Source organism: Medicago truncatula, chromosome 7, assembly GCF_003473485.1.
Source record: "Medicago truncatula cultivar Jemalong A17 chromosome 7, MtrunA17r5.0-ANR, whole genome shotgun sequence".
Lineage (NCBI taxonomy): Eukaryota > Viridiplantae > Streptophyta > Magnoliopsida > Fabales > Fabaceae > Medicago > Medicago truncatula.
The window spans coordinates 24844210-24851447 of NC_053048.1; the positions used below are offsets into that span (position 1 = coordinate 24844210).

At 31.4% G+C, this 7238-nt stretch overlaps 1 pseudogene; it reads right to left on the bottom strand.

Moving 5' to 3' along the window:
* LOC11435617 (probable DNA replication complex GINS protein PSF1) lies at positions 1-5994 on the bottom strand (annotated as a pseudogene).
* Between the last annotated feature and the right edge of the window lie 1244 nt (positions 5995-7238).

Here is a 7238-nt window from a genome sequence, read left to right on the forward strand (position 1 = left end):
TCAACCTGTGAGCTCCTCCATTATGCCCTATAGAGAGAAAATAAATCTATTAGTAGCACAATAGTTTATTATTAGCATTATAAATCTACAAGACTGTTGCCCTTGAGATATATTTCTCAGCATCATTTCGTTTTAGAAACTGTATCGAATGTCGGGCGAAATTTGGATTCTTATCATCACTTAGCACAATGCCTTCTCTTATGTCTTCAAGGACCCTTACTTGAAAGTATGAATCTTTTGGCGGTACTATATCCTATAAAAAGCAGATTTCGTGAATGAGAATACAATAGTTTATTATTAGCTTACAAATTCATTCTACAATCAGAAGCTGCAAAAAATCAGTGAACTCAAAGCAGCGTAAAAAATCACAATCAATACGATGTTTTGTTCAATAGTTAATTCTGACTTCGCGTGTTAAGCAACTTATTACTGCACTATAGTAAACGAGTTTGATCAACAATTGACATGTCTCCTCCATAGATGTGTTGCTTGTAAGAAATTGACATGTTCCCTCAGCTAAACGCGATCATATGAAAAGTATATCGATATATTAATATAGATGATGCAATGGGTCGAGAACTATAATGATGCAACTTGTACCAGTACTTGTGTTTGAATTGATTTATGAATAAAATGATTTGGTTTGCTTATTTAAAAAGAGACTGATTGTGAGTTCAATCTGTCTAGCATCAGCACAAAAATCCACATGTTGTTCCTGTTTTTATAACTAGATTCTTAAAGTTCCGACACATATGCTTAATATTCATGGCAACAACATCAATTGAATTATGCAAATATCTACCTTTAAAAATAATGAGCATCCAAAGCTAAGTCTACTAAACAAGGTTTGATTATAGATAAAAGATCATGAAGACATAAATTGATAGACATGTGACAGAAAAGGGAAGGAGATGAAGGAGGGAGAGGTTACCACAGTCAGATCAACTAGCACTTTTGACTTATAAGATTTCAATCATGCAGAATGCTTCTTAAAATAATCTTCCTCCCAATGATTAAGCTTCTCTTCTATTTCTTTAGGAAGCAAGGGTCCTATCTTCCATAACAAGTTTCGTGTAGTTTCTGCTTTGTTATACCTGTGTGGAAATAGGGTTATTCAAAGAACAAAAAAATAGGAACAAAAACATGATTGTAAATAGCGTATAAAATCCATACTTACACATAGGGTGTTAGACAACCTTTATTTCGAACTATAGAAAATCAAGTTCCGGCATTTCTAGCCGTTTGGACATCCAATCCTTCTTCCTGCATCTTCATGTTTACAAAACACAAAACACATGCCCATATGGGAAAATATACAACAAACAAAAGGGTCACAAATTCAAAAAAAATCATGCTCATGTGAGATATCATACTTAAATGGGCATAAAAGGGACATACGAAGAGAAAGAAAATTACGACATATTTTAACCATTACTTTATCAAGGATTGAAGTTCAAGGTGATGTTGGCTGCATTCTGCAACTACTTGGCCAAACAAGTCATTCTAAAAGATCATTGTAAATAGTATCAAGCCGAAGGAAGAACATAATTACATGAATATAAAGATTAGTTAATGAGTTTGTTTATGTAAGTATGGGGAAACAGTCTGTTGATAAATATTACGAGTAAAGTGATGGCATAGTGTGGTAACATCTTAAATGTATTTTATGCAAGAGTGCCGAGTTTTCCTAAAACTTCAAACATAAAATTCATTAAAAGTTGCGTACCAAAATAGGGTTTACGATCAAATCAATCATGCAATTATTTTCTGCAACACAAGCAGGTTCCAAGATACACCACCAATTAAAAAATAATAATTAGTGTCCAGCTGAAAAATGAAGAGTATTACCTTAAATGGTGTCTGAGCTGGCCCTTTTTTCCAGTTGCAAATTCTTTCACAAGTTCGCAAGCTTTTCTCACATATTACAACTATGAATGCAAAACAACACAGAGCAATAGCTCAAAAAACCACAATGGAAAATTTTATGTGCTAGCTTAAAGAGGAAATTGAGGGAAATACAATAAAGGTTTAACAATCAACTAAGGAAAGCTTCAAATTGGTAGGCTCTTGCTCAGAAATTCATACCAAACCTTCAAAATGAAATTCAATAAACATTTAGGCTTTATAAATCTTCAACTATGAGAGACTCAATGAAACTCCTCGATAATGTGTACGATTTATAAATCAAATAGAGGCCAACCCACGGGTTAGGGCTGTCACCATGTTAAATTTTAATAAATTATCATGTATACCTTATCAGGATTATTTTCTTTATAATACTAGAGTAAGTAGTAACATATGTGGAAAATCTCCTCAAATCGATACCAAGAATCTCATCAATAAATATTCATCAAAATCAAATTATGCTTGACACTACAAGAAAATAGGATCGGAAAAACTATCAAGTTTGGACATAATATTCATAAAGCAGAAAAAACATGCCTCAATATCAGCTAATTAATGACATAGATAACAGAGGAAGACATAAAACAAAACCAATATTTATCTTCTTATTTTCTCCCAATTTTGTTGATGCTTCCTTTTCCATGTGGGAATGAGAAAATCGTTCAGAAATATCTAAAAAGGGTAAGCATCCCAAGTTTAAGTGTGTAAACCTCGACTATATTTCAATGGCCTAAACATAAAAAAAGGGAGCAGAATGATACTTTGAGGACTTGTTGATAAAACAGAAGCATCCTTATCCTATTATTTGTAGTCGTAGAACACAGACAAAATCCCTTTATCATAAATTTACTAGGTTTTTTGGTTTGGACAATGCCTCATTTTTTAGAAGTTAACAAACATTTTATCGCTATTGACACTTAGAAAATTAGAGCATAGAGATGATGAGAGTCAAAGAGATATAAACTGGACCGCGCAACCCCTGGACCCTTTGACGCCGCCATTCCGAGTCCTTCATAGTTCTTTTTATAACATTTCATATATTTTGACTCAGTTTTATCATTCAAACCTTTATAATTGAAATTTTCAGTAACAATAAGTTTTTCTTAATGAGTTACATTAGTTTTGAACAACAGAAATGTTCTTCATATTGGTGGTTGTGGTGAACAGAACTAATCAATTGACACCAGAGTTGAGCAACATAAAAACCAAAAGCAAAATTTGACAGCAAAGCAAAACCCCAACCATGATTTCTCTATTGACATCAGATAAATTTGTCGAAGAATTATAAGTTGTTTAGTTTTTCGTGTTTAAAGAATAAAAGAGTTGGTTTTTACAATACAACTACTATTCATATTACAATGAATCTTCTTTCTTACAAATAAAATTACTATCCATGATAATTCATTACAATGAAAATTCATTACAGGAGCTCTTTACAATCTAATTTGTATTCCCCACTTCATCCTGATGAAAATTAGTAATCTGCCTTGCTTGCAGTTTCTTTTCATATGTGATCCTACAATTCGGTAAAAGTCATCATTGATCAATCTTTTTCATCAGCAGTATAATAGCACTACTCACCGCTCCAACATCGGAAACCTGTCACAGCATCGACCTAGAAACCTTACTGTCATACATATGCAAAAGACCCAGAAACCTCGACGCTAGAAACGCATGCACATTCTTTCATATCAAATACATCACGCGAACTAGAAATGCCACACACAATAGAAGAATATACAATAATTCACAATCAACGACAAGAAAAGCCATGCTTCACAATACAAACGAGAAAAAATATAAATCATGGGAAAGGTGAACTCTAAACCCTGTCCTCATTTGATACCAATGAATCAAACATTCATTAATGTATCCCTAACATAAGTAAAGCAACGAAAGGCACGTGAAGGGGAATCAAGAAACCAATTAAAGCAATAGTCGCGATCAAACAATTATCAAATAAAACCATATATGACCAAAATTAAAAAACAAAAAATCGAAAATCAGGATCCATCATATATGTGTAAAAACAATCAGATCGAATCAACAACAACTACATACACAATCTGAACAAAAAACTGATTGATTGAAAAATATTTGATAATCCAACGAGTTTCTTTAATCAAGGAAATACACTCAAAATTGTTGAAGAGGAGAGAGGATCCCCTTGTACTCGATTACTCGAGTGTAATTTCCTTGATTAAAAAAATTCAATGGATCAAGCTGCATCAGAGACTGGTTCTTTTGGTAGTTGAACATATACCAAAAAGGGAGAAGAGAAGAAAAAAATTTGAAGTTTCAAAAAAAAATTTCAATGTGTGTAATGAAATATGTGAACTCTCTCTATTTATAGAGAAAGTTCACAATTGATACGTGAGAAACTTTTGGAACAAGTAATTCAAATATTATTTGGGAATAAGTAAATTCATGTATTAATATTACCAAAATATATCATATTGATTACAAAAATATATTATATTCAATACAAAATATATTTGATTATATACCAAAATATTTCAAATTGTGAACCAAAATATTTCAGATTGTTTTCCAAAATAGTTTAGAAATATATGAAATATTTTGCTCTCTAGTAATAGGAATATATGAAATATTTTGCTGCACCATATTTTGAAACACAATCTAAAATATTTAGTATATTTAATATATTTTGGTACTTGACATAATTTATTTTTGAATATATTTTGGTACTCGATATAATTTATTTTTGATAATCAATATGATATGTTTTGATACTCATTAATGTATTTAATCTTTTAATTTACTTTCCATACTTGTTCTAACAATTGTTGTAACACTGTGGAAATTGAGAATTAAAATACTAAACACAATGCCCCACATTAGATAGAACTAATGTAGTGTGAGTGAGGGTGTACCTCTAAAGTGGTACATAATTTTGTGAGTGGAGTAAGTATTAGCAAATCTATATAATTTGGAAATGATAAATTAAATAATTAAGTTTAATCATTATTAAAGAGTGTTTTCTTAGTCCCTAAATTTTTCTAAAATATTTAGTAATGCAATCTAAAATATTTTCATAAGCAATCTAATATATTTTGGTACTCATTATAATATATTTTTGTACACCATATGATATTTTTGGTACTCAGTTTAAAGTATTTTTGTACATGATTTAATATCCAAATGATTTGTTCTCAAAATTTCTCACATATAAACAAAGAGATTTTGGAACAAGTTTGACCTACTTACAAGAATGAAAAAAAATTAAAAAAAATTAAATTTTCAAAGATAATATTAGAAGCATTGAAAATTCGTTCCTTTAATAATTGAATGTGGATTTTTGGAATGTATGAATATTTCTTCCCTGTTTGTTTAACTAGGTCCTTAATTATAATGTAGATGTCACAGGAAGTTATGAGAAGTTTGGATGAAAAGAGAGGGTCTTATAACTATTTATTGAGAGAAGACCTATTTTGGTCTCTGAAAAATATGCAGATTATTCGGAGGACAAATTAGTCATCAACAAAAAAAAGACTTTATTCGGTCCATTACAAATTTAAACCGAGACAATGCAGTCAATATTCAGTCCATTATAATGAGTGTCGAGTTTTCCTAAGGGTGAGTTTGGTTTGCAAAACAGCAAGTATTGGACAAAACGGTACAAAATAGAACAATACAACACAAGGCAGAACAACACATGACAAATTTTTTATGACATTGAGTAATTTTTTGTTTTATACGATTTTTGAGGGACAAAATGCTATTTTGGTATTTTAGACAACTTGTACGTGGGACAAAAAGTTGTGCTGTGGTTTGGTGAGGGACAAAAATATGAGTTTTGTCCTGTCCCTTGCCTCCAGTTTGTCATGTACCTGAAACAGTTTTACAAATCAAACACTGGACAACTAGAATTGTTCTGTCCTGTCCTTCATTTTTTAGCAAATCAAACACACCCTAAAAGTTCAAATATAAAATTCATTAAAAGTTGCGTACCAAAATAGGGTTTACAATCATGCAATTATTTAAATGTTACTACTTAAATGGTGTGAGCTGGCCATTTTTTCCACTTGCAAATTCTTCCACAACTTGGTAAGCTTTTCTCCCATACATGAGGAGTATTTTCACAGGACTACCCTCGGGATTAAGAATTTCCCTTCATATTACAACTATGAATGCAAAACTACACAGATTAATTGCTCAAAAAACTAAAATGGAAAATTTTATGTGCTAGCTTAAAGAGGAAAATGAGGGAAATACAATAAAGGTTTAACAATCAACTAAGGAAAGTTTCAAATTGGTAGGCTCTTGCTCAGAAATTAATACCAAACCTTCAAAATGAAATTCAATAACCATTTAAGCTTTATAAAACTTCAACTGTGAGACTCAATGAAACTCGTCAATAAAGTGTACGATTTATTAATTTAGAGTCTCCAATAGGACCATGAGAGAATCAATTAGAGGCCAACCCACGGGTTAGGGCCGTCACCACGTTAAATTTTAATAAATTATAATGTATATGATCAGGATTATTGTCTTTATAATACTAGAGTAAGTAGTAACATATGTGGAAAATATCCTCAAATCGATACCAAGAATCTCATCAATAAATATTCATCAAAATCAAATTATGCTTGACACTACAAGAAAATAGGATCGGAAAAACTATCAAGTTTGGACATAATATTCATAAAGCAGAAAAAGCATGCCTCAATTTCAGCTAATTAATGACATAGATAACAGAGAAGACATAAAACAAAACCAATATTTATCTTCTTATTTTCTCCCAATTTTGTTGATGCTTCCTTTTCCACGTGGGAATTAGAAAAGCGTTCAGAAATATATAAAAAGGGTAAGCATCCCAAGTTTAAAAGTGTAAACCTCAACTATATTTAGTAGGTTTTTTGGTTTGGACAATGCATTTTATCGCTATTGACACTTTGGTTAATGTTGAATAAAGCCTTGCAAGGCATTAACCACTTGTATTAAGTTTGTAATTCCCTCGTTTTTTTTTTTCTTACTTTGTGTTTTTATTATTTTCTGTGCGCTTTTCTCCTCTTGTCCCATACTCAATTCTCAAGTTTATTGCTCGTAGTGGTTGCTCCCCGCCTCCCCTGGACCTGTCGCCGCCACTCATGAGTCCATCATTGTGTACGGTTTCTTGCATATGTTGGGTTTATTCGTGAGAATATAACAACATAGTTCCTTTTATAACATTTCATATATTTTTCTTTCAATTTTATCACTCAAACCTTTATAATTGAAATTTTCAATTACAATCAGATTTTCTTAATGTGTTACTTTGGTTTTGAACAACAAATGTTCTTGAATCTTGAAATGCATGCGCATCGCACACA